This window comes from Perna viridis, chromosome 6, assembly GCF_037379345.1.
Source record: "Perna viridis isolate PV_CMFRI_1.1 ecotype Kerala chromosome 6, ASM3737934v1, whole genome shotgun sequence".
In the NCBI taxonomy this organism is placed as follows: Eukaryota; Metazoa; Mollusca; class Bivalvia; order Mytilida; family Mytilidae; genus Perna; species Perna viridis.
In genome coordinates this window covers 14382473-14398452 of record NC_142450.1, presented here as the reverse complement: position 1 = coordinate 14398452, position 15980 = coordinate 14382473, and positions in this window count along the sequence as shown.

Here is a 15980-nt window from a genome sequence, read left to right as displayed (position 1 = left end):
TTTTTTATAATTTAGTTTCTTTTTATTAACTTCCTTCAAGGGTACATGTTCTTTTGTGCTTGAAACCAAATTCCTAAACAACAGCATACAATAAAGATGTTAATGTGAAGCATAGTACCTAAAGTCAATTTTATAAATAAAACAAAAATATATCATTCTTCTAACAAAGTTTTGATGTCAAGGTAATTTCATCGTTAAAATACAATAAAACATTCAGACTCCGTCAATGATACACATTATTTAAAGTCCAAAAAAAAAATACTTCAGAATTAATGATGTTTTATTTTGGTCTTCAAATTCTAAATATGTACCTAACTATGGTCGGTTTTAAAAACAGATCTGTATTTCCAGAAAACAGTACCTTCATCCTTACTCAAATGAATCCACCAAACCAAGAATGATAACTCTTCGAAAGTGCTTATTTCATATGCAATCATTTTTATCTCAAAAGAACAACACAGAACGATATATTAAGACTGGTTATATGTGGTATATAACTGTTTTTTGAATTGATAAAAATATAAATTTTGTGAGTTTATTTTTTACAAACGTGACAATTATAAACACTACTAAAAAATGTATGACCTACTCCACTGCACCTAATTATCATGTAATACAATGTTCTTGTATAAATGTATTGATAATTACAAGAGTGACAGATTTAGTTTGATCTACTGTAGGAATATATCAACCAGGCACCGTGTTTTGATGACCAATTTGTTTTTCCAAAAGAATTTAATAATAACGTAATAGAACTGACTAAAGTTGAATTTGTGACCATAGAACACAAGTTTGACTGCAATTAAGTCAAAACGCCGTACCAGACTAATTTTAAAAGAAGACACTTCAAATACGGTATAAAACAGCCAAAACTACACTATCAATTTTTAAATTGCTTCAAATAACCTAATAGCACGATATATCTTTTATGTAATTTGCTTCGTTTAAGACCATGAGTTATAAAACTGACGATGCTATACATTAGTCGTACTGTCGCATGGCAGACAGACACTTTCATATTTCAATATAAATACTTTATCTTAGTAAGTTTTGTATACAATACGATGCGTCATTTCACACATTAACAACAAAACAAGACAAAACACATCATTCAAAACAAGTATATATAAAAAAGAAATACTGTAAAAGTACTTTAATTCGTTGATTTCAATTTTCATTGATAAGGGAAGATACACAAGTTAGTGGATTTCTAATCTCGTGATTGTGAAAGTTGCAGCATGCATATCGACAGGCATCTCTTTTTTGTTGGGAATCATGGATTTGTCTACCCACGAAAACCACAAAAATTGGTCCCCCAACAAAACAATAGTCCTTTTACAATCGAATAAAAGTAAGATTTAAAACCTTCCTCTTCCATTGCGGCGTGAAATCACCAGTGATGATTAAAAAGCATTTGCATGCTGTTATCATACACTGGTGATCGGTTAATCAGCGGTCACATCAGCAAAAAGAACAATTTACAAACACAATCATTACTCAGCGTTTTAGAATAAATTGAGTATCTATAGTTATGAATAATTCGTTACCAATGTATATAAGTGAAGCGTAAAATTTTAAGTACAATATCTTTATATATCATTACTTCTAGAATACAATGGCAAAAAAAACCAAATTACAGTCCTTATTTTCAATGCGTCATTTTCATAATTGACTTAATGTTTTATTTTAAAGTAAAAGGTAAATATAACCGTTATAACGACCCCGTCTCTAACCTAACACTTTTAATAATGATAATAAAAAAAACAATAATAATATTTTTGTTTATTGATGGTTTGTCTTACATTGCATGTAAAGTAAAAATTACTTGATCCGATTTCAAAACTCATATATATACTGCGTGGTATGTATCAATTTGTCTTTATTAATATATTTGTTAATGAAATTAGATCGACCTTTAAGTGTTTCTGTCCTGTATAAGTACAACGAGATCACTAGAACGACATTGAAAACATAGGTCAGTAAGACAATCAGCTGTGCCAAGTCAGTAAACAGAAGCCAAGTGGATTGCCTACAGCACGGAAAACAATGCGAAATTGACCAACAAATTTATAAATTGATACGTAGATATATGTATATATACCTGACGAGTTCAAAGTCTCACCTTAACATTTATCAATGAAATACTGCTTGATTTCAGCAATAATTAAGCTGTGTCAGCCATACATAACCGAAACCATAGATGTACAATAAATCTAGTTATACATAAACACATTTAACTATTTGGTTTTATGTCAATAGATCTTCTTATATCAATAATAAGGGGTAGGCATTGCCTAAATCAGTGAGCACTGTGAGATTTACCATACATGTACCGTCTGTGCGAGACTCGTAAAATGATGGACATTACAAAGAGGAGGGTAGACCCGGATGAAAATTTTTGTTTCGCAAGTGCAATATTTTTATTTGCATTTAAAGGGCAAGCAAGATCAATCTGTCTTGTTAATTAATGGGGGGAATTTTTTTCAATAAATAAACTTGAACAATTTTTTCCCCAAAATTCCAACCCCATACCCAACTTTCCACTCGTTCTCAAAATGGTCAATAATCTTATAGCACTTCGCAATACTTCCCTTAAGGGCATCTCTAGCAACATCCAGTTTTGGCCTGTCAGATCAATCTGTGCAGATACTGGAAATAATACAGTTCTCCACGGATGGTAAGACTATTTTACACATATCATGTGACGTAAACAAAATTCAGAAAATTCAGACGACAGCTGCAAATTTCAAACAAGAAAATGATTGCCTTTCCAATTTTAGAAAAAGCTATGCTTCGATTTTAATATTGTAATCAGAGTGTTTTCGTTTTCCGAGGCGGGTTAGGTTCTTAACAAGAACAACAGCAGCCGTGGAACAGCAGAGATACATGTACGTACATCCACGTGTTTCCCATAAACATAACATTCACAACTTTAAATAAGTAAAACAAATAACAAAAAGACTTGCAAACTATTAGAGAAGATGAATATATTTTTAACCTATATTTTTTTATTTGTTAGATTGAAGGAAATGATGAATTTTCTCCGTAAGGACAGTCACTTTTTGGTACTTCCGGGACATGACTTTTTTTCGTAAGTATATTGGGGACCATTAAGGGAAATTTAGAAAGTACATGTAATAACGGTAGAGCTCATACCGCTTTGCGGCGCTCGCTATTAAAAAAAATATCAAAATGCAGGTATTAGTATTCAGCAATTTGAGCAAATATTTAAACGTTCTACAATATATGTTAATATACATTGAGGATATTCAAATACATTATGCATTAAATTACACTTATTTGCAGATTAATAAATCGTTAAAACGAATTCCGAATTCTTTGAAGTAAATATGCATTATTCAGTTCAGCAATTGTACTTAAGAATGAAAAAGTTTTTGAAAACAATTATTACCTTGATAGTGTTTAGTGATTTTTTTGTCCATAATATATGATTTATAGGCATAATAAACGGACGTTACAAGGCTCTTTGGTTTTATCATTGAGGTGATGGTAAAGTCATGATTCATTCGGTGTGTAATAAAACCTCTCCTTGATACAATCAAGTCATAGAAACGTAAAAAAAATCTGTATATGTTTAAATTAGGTAAGAGTGAGGCAAATAATCTATCTATGATATAATCATTTACTGTCATGAACAGCTGCCCTTCATAGAATCAGTCTAGCGTCCGTCGTTAACACCTTTATAGGACATGATAATTTGATGGAATAAAACTCTATCTGCGATCAAATTAGCCAGAGGGTGGTAAAAACTGGTCCATGTTAGAATAAATCATTGAGGTATAAACTCTGTCAATGAAGTAGTGAAATCCTCTCGACAATTCAACTATCTATTTGCTGATAAAACTATATCCATGATACAATTATCCAATGGTTGTTTGACCAAGTCCATAATAAAATCAATTATTGTGTAAATAGTGGGATCCAAGGGGAACAGGGGCCATAACTACCCATTATGGCCGAAAAATCTTGTTTATTATGTAGATAAAAACTCGGAATCACTTGGGTATTCCCTTAGGTAAGTAATCGCCATAGCCTGACTTTTTGAATTTTTAGGACCGCCACTGGTGCTAGAAAGTAACTGCTCTATTGTAATCAGTGAGGTGAAAATAAAAGTCAATACATATATGAATGAATGAAATGCTAGTAAAGCCCCACATAATGATATATTGAGTTAGATGGTGGTAAAACTCTATCCATAATTTAGTAAATGTTAAGAGTAGATATTTTTTCTGCAGATTTTCTCAAGTCAACATATTTGGGGTACCAATTTTCACTCCTGTCTGTCCACTGCGAGAATAGCGAAAATTAATACATTTCTCTGAACGGACACTTTCCATTTGGGGAAACGGATTGATTTTTTTCGGCAGCTAATTTTCTGAAAAAGTCATGTTCGCGGGTATTAATTTTTGCGGTTTCCCAAGTTCAAGAAATACAGTTTTTCAGAAAGAAAATCGTTTAGCTAGAACCTTTAATCTCAGCTTCCCCTATATTGATGACGTATTATCTTTAAACAATACTAATTTCCTAATTTCGGGGATTTGAAACATCGAATCTACCCAAAGAATATGAGAAAATAATTTCGGGGATTTGAAACATCGAATCTACCCAAAGAATATGAGAAAAAGAGTACTACAGACACTGTAAAGTTAGCCTCATATCTTGACCCACACTTAGAAATCAATGGTAAAGGAAAACTATTGACCAAACTTTACGACAAACTTTTCATTCAGATGTGTCAACTTTCCTTTCATCTGTGGCAACATCCCTTCGGCTCCTGCGTATGGAGTGTTCATATCACAACTCATACGTTATGCCGGGGCATGCCGAAAAAACGCAGACTTTTTGTATCGCGTTAGACTTCTAACAAGTTGGCTTCTAGGTTATGTTGCTACAAAATTGAAGTCATCACTATAGAAGTTTTATGGTCGTCATCATGAACTCGTGGATCGTTATGGTGCATTTACGCCATGAAACCTGATTTGTTCAACGGGTCATAGTTTTCCTTTCCTCTAACCCGGACTTGACTTTTTATGAACAACTAGGCGGGTGTTTCTAGAAAAGCATTTGACGCTTAGCCTACCGATGCACCTGGTCCATGCTCCCAGTATTTAGTGGAGTCAGAGTTGCTCATTTGCTTTGTAACCTTATTTGTATGATTTTAGTTATTTTATGTTCTTTCTGTGTATGTCTCTTTTCCATGTCTGGTCTTTGTCCCTGGATTACATTCTTTTGATTACTGCTATAACCTTGGTTTCCTTGATTACGTTTATGTAACCTAGATCTTAATTGTTGACCAGCTTATTGAAGGAATTATACAGGTAAACTTCGGTAAATGTATGCCATGTGTACATCGGCAAGCCTTCCATGATCGGATTCACTTATTTATCTTCTATAATTAATACTTCTAGAAAAAATCCCAAATTTGTCAGGTTAGTATATACGCATTTGACGAATTTGTGTTTTTTTCCTGATTTTGTTGTGTGATCAAACACAAAATGTGATCCAATTTTGATTAAACGTATCCCCACTCAAATTCATTTCAATTAAAGATTTAAGTTTTTTACTTGATACAGTTTTTGTTGATAATTTAATGCTTACTAATAATATTCCAAACAAACTGAAAATGATCACTATTTGTCTTAAAGTCACTTTTCATGTCATTAGCAACGGCAATTAACAACATGATTCACATGTCCGCCTCAATTAAGCGAGAATGCGAGTTCAATTGTTCTCGTCGCGGTAGGTGTCTGACTGCACAGACACTACTAAACAAGACTAGAAACACTCAGTCAGCAGACCATATACAATATCATCATTTTGTTATTTAAAGATACCGCGACTTTAAATATTTTTTGTGCCCTTCTCTGTAACACAAAATATGTACTTTTGTATTATTTACATGATAAACCTTGACTTTGTCACAGTATCTGGTGACCTATGACGTATTTAAAAAACATTATCAAAACAGTCAAAAAGACAAGATGACGTTTGTTTTTTTTATTTCACCCCATAAAGTTTTTACAACATCTTGAATATACAAACATGGTGAAAACTTTCGTTATTGATACATTTTGATGAAAATAGATACAATTGCATGGGAATGTTTCGAATACTATGAATTTATTTTCCGACCACATTTTCATAAAGTATGCCGCATCCAAGTTTAAAACAAATATTCTATGGAATTAATTGTAAAATATAAGTTTGATTTTGAAAGTTAACTTATTACCATGCAAACATAAATCTAGGTTTTCATAGATATCAAGTGGTTCATGGTCTTTAAATTGAACAATGACTTGTGTTGAAAGCTATAGTAAACTAGCCTAGCTGTTCGAGTGGTCTAGGGCAAAGGATGTAGTGCAGGTGTTGCTCTTATAAATGTCACAGCGGTACAAGTTCGCAAATTTGACAGTTCTAACATCGTTGGGAATTTTTCAAACCGTACTGTGCTCACATTATATTCACAATATCAATTTGATCCGATGGTGTAGTGTAGCGAATAGAGTCGTTACATTCCGAGATGGGTGTTATTTATATGTGAGGGAATCAGTACAACCATTTCACAGACGGCTGCTTGCCCACAAGTGCCGCCTGAGAAAGAAACACTTACTACTTATTTACCAGCACTTCAAGCTCCACGACCACAGTCTCGCGAATTTTAATACTACAACGATCTTAATTAAACATAACAGTTATTCAATGACTACAGAATAATGGTAGTAAGGGAAAATGTTTTGAATAAAATAATTAAAATTTTAAGACCCAGATGGAATCGACAAAAAATAGAATTCGCTCATTAATATCCTCTATGTATTACAACATGTCTCTTATCGTACATTTCTATTTTCAAGATCATCTAATTTCCTACAAAGTTACAAAGATAATAAACTTTCTACATTGTCACATCAATATTGTAACGCGTCATCGAACTCATGACATACATGTATGCGATACTAAATGTGTATTTAGTAGTTTTCAGGATCACACATATATTTGCTTTAAACGTTTCGAAAAAAAAGTTAATGATAAATTCAAAAATCGTTAAACTTGTAGTATTCGTTATTTTTTGTCTCAGAAAATTATCTTACTCTCAATAAATTTACTTGTAACGGTTGGTACAAAAGTAGCAATCCATATAGAATAAAGACACTGCTTATGGTATACTTGATTCATGGAATAGACAAACCCACCTAAGAAAGGATGATTTTCTGGTCCACATATTGTACATTTTTACATCGGAACAGTCCTTTTTTGTATGAAGATATGTATTTTTGAGAAAACCAAACATTTATTCACAAAAATCTATTTTATCACAATTTGAATATTTTTTATCTCTAAAGCGCAACATTCAAATGAACAAAAACTTGCTTTGTGCCAGTAACTGATTCTAAACTAGATAAAAACGTAAATTAGGTGAGTTTTTTAGAAGCACGAATAACTTTCTGTCTGATTTGAATAGAGACTGCTACTTGTTTTAAAATAGATAACATAAAATACTTTAAATATTGTATTGCATAAGACTGTGTTACATACTTCAAACTCAACATAAATGTATATTTTCCAGATTAACAGTTAAAAGAATGTTCATTAGATCTGTATATTGTCTTGTTTTTTTCAAAAGTTTGTTCTCATTTGGTTCTCCTGCGGCCAAAATGTCCAGCAATTCTGACCATTGCCATACCATTGCTAAGCTTGTAACAATCAGTCTGGCCGAGAGTGAGTACTAAAAGGACAAAAAGCACCATCTTGTATACGATTGAAATCTGCATCGTTGATGTTGATTTCTAAATAGTTGAAAAAAAAAACATTCTGGCTATATTAGAATTCATTTTTATGATATAAAATTGGTTTAAATATGTTGTAGTCGCATGTATCAAACAATGAAACAAATATAAATCATCTTATGTTCGATAACGATCGCATAAATCCTCCAGTGCACTGAAAAGAAAGAGGAGACCATAGAACAAGAATGAAAAGTAAATAAATGAAACACAGTTGAAGGTATTTGAAAATTGACTATTTTTGGGGAAAACACATTTACATTTAACGTAACCTTAGGGAGTATGTTAAGGACTTGTTTGATTCCTAAATAAAAAAAATCACTATTTGTATATAAAATAAAACCTTCCAAATATGAATACCAGTAGAAACATAAAATCAGGTTTCAGTTTAAATGGTCTTGCTTGTACGGCTACGGTTCATTTCATTTCTTGGATCTTTATGGTGTATCCTTCAACACCATGAAAACTGATTTATTCAACGGGTCATAGTTTTCCTTTCCTCGTTTGTCTACCCCGGACTTGACTTTTTATGAGCAACTCGGCGGGTGTTTCTAAAAAAAAACAGAGGACGCTTACCCTACCGGTGCACCTGGTCCATGTTCCCAGTTTTTAGTGGAGTCCGAATTGCTCATTTATTTTTGTTACTTTGTATGTATGATTTTAGTTTATATTCTTTGTTGTGTATGTCTGTTTTACATGTCTGGTCTTTGTCCCTGGATTGCATTCTTTTGATTGCCGCTATAATCTTGGTTCCCTTGATTACTCTTTCAAAATTGCTATGAAAATAATAATAGCTTATGGATTGAAATTGAATTAACCGAATCTTAATGTTCTCAATATATATTTTAAAATATATTGACTAAAAATGTTACCTTATTTTGGAATACCTTCCCGATAAATACAATTTCACGTGGTCGATACAATGCACTGACAAATATTAATTTGGTAGGAACTTATTTTCCGATATTTATATATGAAGTTTTGCTACCCACGTGATGTGAATAAATAAAGCATGACAACCAATATCCAACTGGCTTATCGATGGGAACGGTACAAGAAATATTTCTCCTAATGATTAGTTGAGATTATTCAGGATACATGAAGTAGATTTCTTTTAATTTTGTTGATCAAGATGAAGCTCTTTTACCCGCATTTTACACGTTTTGGTTATCTTCCCTGTATCAATTTGATCCGATGGAGCAGTGTAGTGAATAGAGTCGTCACATTATGAGACGTTGTATATATATATGAGAAAATACGGTCTTTATTTTGTCATGGGCACACTTTAACGAAATTTTTGTGAATTGTTCAAAGCATACATGTACCCAATTATTTGGATAATAGAGACGTTCAACAGCCGAAGCTTATAAGCTACTCTCTTTTACTTCATAACAAAAAAGTTTCATCGCCCTTTCTTTTTTGTGTACCAACTAACACACTCATTTCTCTATACTACAAATATGAGTTTATATTGTGTAAAATTTAAAAGTGCATATTCTGTGGTTCCATTTGGAATTCACGTTTTTAGAAATTTACATTTAGATTTTTTTTCAGAGAATTTTCATAGTTTAAAATATAACTATAAAAAAATAACTGTATTCTATGTATTCTATCGATTCGATGGAAACTACATAATCAAAAATGGCATGACATCACCATTCGAGTGATTTTTTTTATAGTTGCCATTGCAACAGTATAATTGATATAAAAAAAAATGTTATTGTTTTCCACGGTAACATGCCAGGGCGTATTGTTACAGTAAAAAATAAATATAAGATGCGTGTATTTTTTATTCCAATTTCCATTCTATCAACAATAAGGTTGATGTAAATATCATCTAATCTCATCGCATTTAGACAATTTGGAACTGAAAATAAAACCATTTATATATTAAGAGAGGGACTATAGTGATCTGCAAAGTAATGAGGTAAAAAGGTACCGAGTTGTCAAGTGACAGCGATGTAATCAATCAAATAAATAATAATATAAAGTAATGAAATATAAACAAAATATGAAAATGATTGCACGTACTTTCGTTGGAAAGTTGTGCTTCCACAGCTTTTGTCCGTGTTTACATACTAGGATGACTTCATAGAATAAAAAAACAATATTAGACACTTTATATTCATTTTTTTCTCTTCCGAAATATTTTTTGTCCCTACAGAAAATTGCTCTTAAACGATATTTGATTAAGTAATTACTACGTTCAATATCAAGACTACAGTCCTACGTTGATTAGTGTGTTGGAGTTCTCATTATACACTGCCGCATCTACACTCATCATATAATGGGACTGTAATTGTTTTTTATGCACCAAACTGCTTTTAGGAATATCATATGTTACGTTAATTTGATTATTTTAATCTTTCCGAAATCTTACCCGCAACATTCGTCAAATTGTATTCTAATCAATAATGAGGTTGATTTTAATATCATCTAATCTCGTCGCATTTAGAAAATCTAGTACTAAACAAATTTACATATTAAGACAGGGATTCAAGTGATCTGCTAAGTAATGAGGTAAAAAGTACATGCTCGCTATGAGACAGCAATGTAATCAATCCAATAGATAATAAAAATAAGGTAACACTGTTCATTAAAAATGTCTAATTTCTTCGCGTTTTACCGAATTTAAACGTGAAATTCCTAATTATTATTCGGAATTGTGCCGTTAAAATTAGAGTAAAATAATTAAATTAGAGTATCGATTCAAAATTCGGATATTCCCGATAAGATTCGGTTTGTACGATATAATTAGGATACACAGCGTATTTAAATTCGATCTTGTTCCTAATTAAATTCGACGTTGTTCTCGGTTAAATTCGGTAATGTTCCTGTTACATTTTCACTAATTTCGCGTAAAATGTGTCATTTATTTGTTTTCAAACATAAATTGTCAAAGAGTATAGGTGGCGACCTTCGTAAAGAGAAAATGCTAGTGCCCGGAGTAAACGTTGTAAAGACGCGGCATTTTGTAAAATTTTAACGTGAATAGGCTAACATGAGTAGGAAATTAGCGTACAATAAAATATGGATTTTTATCATTTATAATATATATGTTTTTTTTTTGGTGTCCCCTCTCGGCTTCCGTAGTATATCAGCTCCTCATTTTTAAACATACGATTGTAAAACATACTTAACAATCTGCACGAAAATGCTCAACAAAAACCTATTATTTTTCAATACTGTTTAAGTCTATTCTCCATACTCAGTCGAAATCCCGACTCAAAAACATTATACATCGTTGTTTTTCGGGGATTTGATACATAGCATCCATCCCAAAGAACTTGAGATAAAAGATACAACAGACACTGTGAGATCAGCCTTATATCTTGACCAACACTTAGAAATCGATGGTAAAGGAAAAGTATTGACCAAAATTTACGACAAACGTGATGACTTTTATTGAGAATTGTCAAATTTCCTTCCACCTGTGGCAGCATCCTTTCAGCACCTTCGTATTGAGTGTTCACATCACAACAAATACATGTACGTTATCCCAGAGCTTGCCGAATCTACGCAGATTCTTGTATCGCGCTAGAATTCTAACAAATAAGCTTCTGGTACAGGGTTATGTTGGTTGCTACAAGATTGAAGTCCTCACTACAGAAGATTTATGGTCGTCATCATGAACTCGTGGATCGCTACGGTGTATCCGTCTGCACCATCAAAACTGATTTGTTCAAAGTGTCATAAATTTGCCTTCCTCTTTCGTCCGCCCCGGACATGACTTTTTTTATGAACAACTCGGCGGGTGTTTCTAGAAGAGCAGAGGACGCTTACCCTACCGGTGCACCTGGTCCATGGTCCCAGTTTTTGGTGGTGTCCGAGTTGCTCATTTGCTTTTTTTACTCTGAATGTATTTTAATTACTTTATGTTCTTTGTTGTGTGTGTCTGTTTCCAGTGTCTGGTCTTTGTCCCTGGAGTACATGGTTTTGATTACCGCTTTGAACCTGGTTCCCTTGTTTTTCGAGCTGTTAAATATAACCGTATCTAAAATAAACTAAACAAAAAGAAGGAAACTGATTGTTTGGTTCTATATCATAGATATGTAATCAGCGAGATTTCAATTGCATTTTATTGATGAAGAGAAATATGACATACGGATTAACTCTAAGCAGTAGTAAAAAAGGAAATGTCATACGTCATATACAAATGGAATTATCAAGGCAAAAACGGAAAAATGGTCACCATTCCAATATGATTTTTGGACGTTCAAGTTTTGTAAAGTCGCTTTCTATTTTTAATGTATTTTGCCATTAAATCAAATTGGCTTATCTTTGATTACAATCCGTAAAAAGATACTTTCTTTACAAAATGTCACACAAAGAATACATGAAACGGATATGGTTTGAAAACACGTAATGGTAAACATTCAATGTGTATAAAAGGTTATAGTTCTCGTTTCCGTTAGGAAATGGGTACTCTTAAATAGACTATTTCCAGATGACAAAAAATGTCAAAGCCGCAATTCAAATCGGATTGATTCAGTAGAACCAAATGATTCAGCTCGTGTGTTTTAACCAAAGTAGAAGTACATTAACTTTTAAGTTTTCATGAACATGTATTTTAACTTCCCCCCAGTACGTGAGTACTTATGCAATTTATGGAATAGCGTTGATGTTACTTCCTGAAACAGCAAATTTGTATGTATGTAGTTTTATTTGTTTAATAAAACAATTGCCTTTTTTTCTTAAAGTTTGACTAATGAAATCTGTTGTCTTCCTTGTGAGGATGCAGATAGTTTATCTATTGTAAAGTATTAGCTATAATTAGTATGTACACAATGTAAATTACTAATGATTGCAACTATTAAAAAAAAACAAAAAAAAAAAAAAAAAAAAAAAAAAAAAAACATTATATAACATGATTAATAAATTGAAATTTGGCGTAATACATCACTTTTAACTTTTTCATAGACAATTTATCTCGTCAATTATTAATCTTTGTAAACCTTTATCCTCTACGGTTTGTTAATAGTAGCGCGCTTTTGCGTTACCCTCATATGATAAATTAGAAGTAGCGGTTGTTATGATTTCGAAGGAACGAAGAGTAATCAGAAGTACTTATTTGAACAGTTAAAGATATGAATACATTTTTATGCATATGAAGCCTTTTATTTTTTGCCATGCAAATCTTTAAAATTGGAAACATAAAAAAAGCATTAATAGGAACAAACTGTATGTGCCTATGCTACAAAACAAGTGCTATAAAATACCAGACACTTTTTTACTGCAATGGAGGGTAAAAAAGTATGAGGATTGAAAACAACTTGGCTATGAACTTAAACCTTGATCTTGCAATTTACCCATTTTTATCTAATATAGGGATTGTATTAATAATATGAAAAAGGGATGTATTAAATGTCAAATGAATCGATAAATAGACGATAAACCACAGATCAAAACACTTAACAGTTATATTAAAATATAAAAAGCATCTTGACCTGTTGAATCTGCTTATGGGAAACTTTCTCGCAAACTGAATGTGTTTAGGATATCTGCGTTGGCAGCAACTAAATGAGTACTGCAGAGTTATTTTTCAAGTCGGCTGCTTTGAGGGACAAACTTAGAAAAAATCTTAATTGTGGTATAGACATTTATACTACTATGTTAATCCTCTGAAACGGCCCAATACAAATCTTGCATTGCTATTTTTATGATAAAGGAGTCGTACTAACATTATGAATCTAAAACATTTATTCAAACAAAACAGATATAACTAATAATATAAATTCAATATTGTGAAGATATTGACATATTCACAATATAGTCGGAGAGAAAAAAAGTTGGTCGTCCACTTACCGTTAGAGACCAATGTTTTTGACAGAGGGCCATTATGGTTCAAATATTCATTGGTAGAATTTACTATGATATCAACATCCAGCTTAGTAATATCTACACAGCACACAATGATTTCTTGACCGCCGGCTGTTTTATAGGTCAATTGCGATTCAAGGCGATACTTCTGTAGCTTTTCTACCATTAAAGGAATTATATTTATATTTTTACAGTACAGTACAGTAATGTAGATTGGACATATATTTTTTTTAATTCTAGAAAATGTATAGGGCTTTCATTTGCCTAGATTCCAGTTTATCGATTCATAGAAGGATTTTTGTAAAAACAGCACTTTCCATAAATATTTTGACAAAAAACCCGAGTTTTTCTAACTTTTTACATGACATTGCTCAATGAACACAGGCACAGTATATGTTTTTTTTTCCATTTTTGCTATTTTGTCATTTAGCTAACATGACATTCGAAATTTTTCTGTATTGCATATATGCGTAATTGATGAATTAGTGAGTCTCTCACTATATCCCTATATTGATACAGGTTCTCCGACGGAAAGAATAAATTATCAAATTCAATTATCATTGCCGTGAATGATGATAGCCACAAATGTATCATCTCGAATCGAAGGTAAGTATTTTTTCTTTCCTCTCTTCATGTTACAGCTATATCACAAAATTTAAAATTGCATTATTTTTTTATATTTTTTTATTCTTCTTTCCAGTCGAAAATACCTATTGGCTGCAAAGGGAAAAAAATATCTAAATAAATTAACTTTTGGAGTATTGGCGCATTGGTCACTAAATTATAATGATTAAAAGCAAAAATTCAGAACTCTCACGCAAAATTGAAAATTCTCATGCATCTACTTGCATTGATGAATTCTATGGAAATTTGTTATTCATTCTTACTCAATTCAATGAATATTGCTATATCATCATTTTTCTTTACATTCATTTTTGTTGGAGTACACCAAGCTTAGTTATACCACTTTATGCCTCAGTTATAAAACAAATATTCAACCCCTGTGTTCGGAAGGTCTAACACGTCAGTCCCGCTTCCATAACTAAATAGAAGGTAACTATGTCGACAATAGACATTTTAGTTCGTCTATGTAGGCGACAATACATACGTAATCGTCCGTTGAAAGTTTTAATGAAATAATTCTTGCACCAATTTGACAATATTTATGAGACAAAAAGACTGTGATCATTTGAAATTTTGTTTTTATCAAAACTATATGTATCATTGTATAAAAATAACAATTATTAACTGATTTTTTTTCTATTTTCCGCTATTGTAAGTCCCTAGTCCCCTTTGAAACTCAAATTCCAAATCCCAAATATACAAATTAACCATAAGAATGGAAAGTTTACAACATAAAAGTACGGAACCATTCCTCATACCTTCATATTCGATAGACTTAAAAGTGTGTTATATACAACGGCTAAAACAATGACGAAAAAAATAAAGACAAAATGGCATTTGCTGTATTTTACTGTAATGTTTTATCACGTTTTGGCAAAAGAGAAAAAAAAAAACTCAACCTGTCAGTTTTACACTTACCACACAGTGCATCAACTGACTTGATGGTTGATTAAATATCAGGTGTGATAGGCAAATCATCATGTTCCAATAATAGGTATATATAATTGCAGGCTTAGCAATATAATATTTGAGACATAATATTTGGCTACATGTTTTCTTTTCAGTTTATATTTGAGGTTAGAAAAAAAAACTTATGTTCATGACATTTCATCTCGACAAGATAATTAAAACAAATAGAATAAGATATTTTAGTATGTATTACCATAACAAAAATCTATATTTTTTGTAAATTCTCGCCTTATTGTTACAATCTATTATCGTCATTTTCCGCAAACTGTATCGGTTTTAATTTTAAGTTCAAAATAATTCAATTTGCACATACATAGACAGACCCAAAATTCCACCGCACAATACATTACCATCCTTTTTGAAATTTCCTTTTTTTAAATACGTAGATGCTTGCTTCCACATTATGTACATATAATTGCATAAAAGTGCTTTGAAAGAAATACATGTAGCATGCTTTCATCATGGCTTACATAAAATTACATAAAACAATTACTTTTGCCTTTAACTGATGAACGGACAATCAAAAGTGGTATTTACATCAATAAAAATAATTTCAAAAAATTCTACGGTTATTTTTAGAACAGGATATCAGATAATGAAACGCCTTTGTCAAAAGTATTGTTTGGTGTTTTTATACATTTATCTTTATACGCTCCCGACAGCTATATTACCATCTGATAGTGCATAGTTATAATGTCGAAAAAGCATCACAATCCGGATTATGCATGTAAAATCGGGAGCTTAAAAACAGTATAATGGCAACTT